The sequence below is a fragment of the Poecilia formosa genome, unplaced genomic scaffold, assembly GCF_000485575.1.
Source record: "Poecilia formosa unplaced genomic scaffold, Poecilia_formosa-5.1.2 Scaffold475, whole genome shotgun sequence".
NCBI lineage: Eukaryota > Metazoa > Chordata > Actinopteri > Cyprinodontiformes > Poeciliidae > Poecilia > Poecilia formosa.
The window spans coordinates 89,440-94,813 of NW_006800414.1; the positions used below are offsets into that span (position 1 = coordinate 89,440).

The 5,374-nt window shown below is 37.1% G+C and overlaps 1 protein-coding gene and 1 long non-coding RNA gene across 2 annotated transcripts in view; one reads left to right on the plus strand and one right to left on the minus strand.

Annotated features, from left to right (window-relative positions):
• Positions 1 to 5,374, minus strand: part of LOC103156343 (xenotropic and polytropic retrovirus receptor 1 homolog) — a 45,031-nt gene that overhangs the window by 36,837 nt on the left and 2,820 nt on the right. The window lies entirely within an intron of this gene.
• LOC107833890 (uncharacterized) overlaps positions 1 to 5,374 on the plus strand; it is a 19,502-nt gene that overhangs the window by 3,346 nt on the left and 10,782 nt on the right. The window contains exon 2 of the long non-coding RNA XR_001659666.1: positions 3,746 to 3,751. This is a non-coding gene — a long non-coding RNA (uncharacterized LOC107833890). The remainder of the gene's footprint in view (positions 1 to 3,745; positions 3,752 to 5,374) is intronic.

Sequence of the window (5,374 nt, forward strand, 5' to 3'; positions counted from 1 at the left end):
AAACAGCCCCCTGGGGGTTGAAGAAAAATCCACATATAAACAGGAAAATACAATAAATGAAAAAAAAAAATCTGAAGGTTCCCTGGTATTGTTCAGGGGGCCGGACCAAATGTGGAGACGGGCTGGATCCGGCCCGCGGACCGTAGTTTGGGGACCCCTGTTCTAAGACCATATAAGATCACTTATATTAAGAGATCTTTTCAGGCACTCTGATATAACATGAACTTAAGACAAAGACTTCTTTTTTATTTCTCCCAGAGGACCTTTCCACTAGAAGAGACAAGCATTTAAGCCTTTTTGGTTCTCCAGAGCCGAGCTAAGATGAAATGTATTCTAAAAATGTGCTAGGCTGCTGAAGTTCCTCATAACAACTATGGAAAAAGACCTTTGGCTGCATGTCCAACGCGACTGTGCTGCAAAAACCACGGAAGCAAATATGTCAAGAGTGGAAATAGAGAGAGGAATTATAAAAACATGAATAAAACATGTAAGAAATAAATTACATAGAGGGAGAACGTGGTGTTTGAAGTGACTCATTGCAAATATCTCTAATGATGTGAGAGACTGTTAGAAATGGATTGGCTCACTGAAAGAATGTGCTGCAGTCACACAGAGAAAAAAACTGTTTCTACTTTGCAGAACACTGCAACTACTGTGACCAAAGGCTGCAGTCACTGCAGCATCCAGGCAGACCACCCTGAGGTGGATACATGACACCTGCACTGCAATGCTGCTTAATGAAATTCAATAGGGTGTTTATACACATACATATTGAACTGTGATTCTGAAAGTGATCGGCCTTAATATTGTATAACACTCAGAAAGACACGAGTCCTGTTTTGGTAAGGGAGGACATGAACAAATCTGTTCGATAGGTCAGTCCTTTCAGGATGTTGCAATGTCGTGGTTCAGCTTTCAAGAGACATTTTGAAGCAGAAAGTTAAATTAGAAGAAGGCTAAAGGGACTGGTCAAAATTTTAATGAGTTACGATGACTGGTCAGAAAAGAAGGAAGCATAAGAAACACTAAGGTGATTGGTCAAATTTGAGGAAAGGCTATATCTGCATATAATGAGGGAATGTACATTGATAACTGCAACATCATGGAGGGACTGATGTTTTCAACCAAAACAAAGACTCCAGATCAGCCGTATTTGCAGGAGCAAATATCGCAACATTCCTTGCAAATATTTCTGAAGCATTATCTCAAAATCAGTGACTTTGATTGAAAAAAAAAGACAAAAAAAGTGTGAAACAATGGAGAGGTTGACTACAGGTAAGAGAAGTACTGATAGCAACCTCACAGAGCAATCATAAAAAAAATCTAAACCATTGTTTGTTGCTAACAAACCTGCCAAATTTTGCTTGCATACAGACAATTTAGAAAATGACATGGAACAATGTGGGAAAAATCTGTAGTTCTTCAAGGTACAATCAATATAAAACAAAATATCACAGTTCAGTACAAACATCGTTACAAGTTTCTTCCAAAAAAAGGAGAATAATGATGATAAATAAAACCATTTTTAATCTAAAAGGAACATATCAAGTTACACAATTAACAACTGAACTGTGAATTACTATGTTGTCTCAAAAGAAGAAAGGATTAGGGAAAACCTATAATTTAAATATTACTTTATATACAAGAATATCCCAACAACTATCCATGAACTGCAGGATCTTGGCTATTAAAGTCCACATCAGGTGAGGCCATCAAAGGCAGAGAAAAATGAAAAAAAAAAAAAAAAAGCTATTAGAAATTTAATGTAAGTCACTTGATATACAACAGACCACCAAAATTTTCAGTAACAGACCTTTGTAGGCATGCACCAATTGCAGTTTTCTGGCCGATCACAGATTACTGTGACCTGCCCATTCCGATTTTGGCCAACACCATTTTTTTTTTTTGTCTAAAATGTTGCTAAATGTAACTAGAAAGTTGATGAGTTGCAAAAGCAAACTAACTATTGTTAACTATTGTTACCTGCAAACATATAGTCCTGATCTGGTGTGCCGGTCTGCTAGTCAAACCGGCTGAGCAGAAGAAAATACCAGTTGATTTAAATACCTTTGCCGAGGTAGACAAAAGCTGTGGTTAAGATCAGCTCCACATGTAAAAATCGGACGATCACAGATTTCCTAAAATTAGGGAAATCGGCACAGATATATCAGCTGGCCAATAAAACAGTGCATCCCTAGTTCTTTGTGATTGTAATATAGATATAAGGACTGAAATTTGATAAGTTAAATCAGCATGTGGTGTGCTGATAGAGACATGATAGGGGGCGGCATATCCAGCAGCACAGTGAGCATCTTATGAACTCATTCAATAAGGAGAGAAATTAAACTGAAGAAAATAAACTGTGTGCTTCATAACCCTTGGTTTGGAAATCCCAGTTGTAGTGATGGGTCCGGCAACATCGATGCGTCGGCGCATATGTGAAGCCCATAGACCAAAACCTGTGTCGGTGCGCGTATTGCTTTGAGTAAGTCACGTGACCAATACAGGAACCGTTTTGAAATGACATCCATGCACCAAACTGTTTCTAAGGAAGCGAATCTGTCAACGGGATGCATTTGCCAAATGAATTCTTGGTCTTTTACAGCATAGCACCAACTATGGAGCAGCCTCAAGGCAAACGAAAGGTTTCTGCAGTGTGGGACCATTTTGATCTTAATGGAAAATAAATTTGTTTTCATTTTGTTGTTTCATCCAGTTCTTGTCAGTTTCTACTTGATCTATCTGAATAAAAATTCAGCTGAAATTGACTCTTAGTTTACTTTCATATCATGTTCTGCAGGTTAAGTGTCGCATATGTTTGACTAAACTGTCTTATTTAAATAAATCCACCTTTTTAATGTTGAGACATTATGAGCCAGGCATGAGAGTGAAGTCCCAGATACACCTAGATAAACTCAGATATGCAGCCATTCCACAAAGTATTCAGTTGCTTTTCATAAATTATTTCATATACCGGTAAATGTAGTGTTTACTTCATTTTTTTCTACTGCAGGAGAAATTGTGTCCAAAAAGCATAACAGACTAAATTTCAAAATGTTGGAAAAACTTTTTTTTGTGTGAAAATTTGTGAAAAAACAAAACAAAAACAGTCCACAAGCATCTTCATTCCAAACAAATTCACTTAAATTTTCACTTTATGGTACATGTTCACATTATTTATTGACTGCATCTAAGAATATCAGATATATTTTAAAATTAACTGAAGATATGACATAATACAATATATAATATACAATAAACTACAAAGATTTAAATCTTATTGTATGGACTAGGTCATCAAATCACTACGTTGCCTGTAGGAATTTTTAATGTCCAGCAGGTGTCAGTATTCAGTGACACAGTATCAACACAGAATCAACACAGTTTTGCTTTGGGTCGAAACGATGCATGACGCCTCATCTACCCATCACTACCCAGTTGAGCTCTCACAGCCCTGGTCAAACCCAGCAGCAATGCTGCTGAGAATCATGTCCTGTCCTGTAGCTCCCTGCCACAGGACAGGGAGCTAACAGCAATATCTACGTTTCCCAGCAGCCTCTCAGTGAGATGTGGAACATTCCAGAGCTTTAGCTCTGGAATGTTCCACAGCTAAAAACATGCAGTCTTAACTGCAGCATTTTAACATACAGTTATCTGAAACTGATGTAAACACCTGGCAGCTGTAGAGTCAGAGTAACTTTTTAACTGGACCCATCTGACTTTTCTGACTGAAAGTTAAATGAAGTCTGAAGTGGCCCAGCCAGAGTCTCCACTAGAATCAGTAACAGAATGTGTGGAGAACAGCTCCAGACTGGGGTTATGGTAATGAGGCCTCATAACCTCAAACACTTGAGGTTATGATGATTGATCAAAATACCAATGGAGACATGCTAAAAGTTGGCCAGCAAGGATAACACATATTCAAGCATTCTACTGATCATTAATGGTGTAAATCACTTTCAAAGTGTAATTTTTTATTAAAAATGTTTTTAAAAAAATAAGAAAATATTTCAATATAATATCTCATTTATTATGCCTTACAATGCTTTGGGAGTTATCCGCCTCATTTCCAAACTTCTTCACTGAATTAAATGTGATTTAAATCAGTATGAATATTGATAAAGCTAGCTGTAATATTATATTCTATTTTCCCATCGCTTCTCTTAATTAATATGGTCTCAGTCTAAAAAAGATCTTTTAAGATATAGAATTACTTTTCTCCCTACAATAGTTTCTGGTGTTTCTTATGATTTCATGATAGAAATATAATAATTCTGCACAGTCCTTCAGGCCATCAGTAGATCGCTCCATAACGATCAGCACAAACACTGCTCTAAATTTAAACCAACCCACTGTCAAAAAAGGACCAACACGCTACAATATTTACATCAGCACAATGTAATAACTGCAGCTAATCATATTTTGAAACATTAACTCAGCATCTGCAGTACCTCGGGTAGACGTTGTGGTTATAACTGTAGGATGACCATTCTTAATTGATTATGTTTTTTCTCCACTGTATCTTTATCTACATTCCTATTTGAACGTAATAACTACTGCCATTTACCTCTCAAAGCCATGTTAACTACATAGTGTTCAGTCACAAGATGCATTGTTGAATTGTACGTATTTAGAATCAATTGCAGCAAGCTCAGCTCACTGCAGGCTTTAACCTGCAAATCTGCCAACAGAAACTGTGTGAAAATGGTATTTGTTGTCAGAAGCAGGTTTGGTTTCCATTTCATGTTTCTCTATCACAGAACACCAGTCTAGTCCATTCTAAACCTGAGCAGTGGGTGTTCACCGAGATGGAGATCTGCTCAAGTTAACAAGGGAAGCTTCTTCTTTGACACTGATCAGTCCTAGTCTCTAATAAACTGTTTGCACAAAGAGCAAAGACATGTTAGTTAATGTTACGGTTCTTATCCCATTGTCTATGCTGCTATTGCTTCATGTTCTTAAAATGTCTATTGACTGCAAATATAATTGCACTTAGTAAACATTTAAATTCCAAAATACTTGGACCACCACAAACAGAGAAAGATTCCAGCAGCTGATGAGCGACTTTATGTCCCTGCAGATACGGGACTAACTCCAGAAAACACAAAACCAATAATTACAGTCCATCATCTCTGGATGAGAGCTGAACAACCACTAATGTTTTTGTGGGATTTTTGTACCATTAAGTACACTGTGTCCTAAAATGACAGTTTTTCACCCAAAGAAAAGAAACAGAAAAACACATTATCGAAATTATTCAAAACTCAGATGTAGCTTTAAAAGTATTTTTTGAACTATAAGCCGCTACTTTTTTCCTACGCTTTGAACCATGTGGCTTGTAGCCTGGTGTGGCTTTTCTGTGGATTTTTCTTTA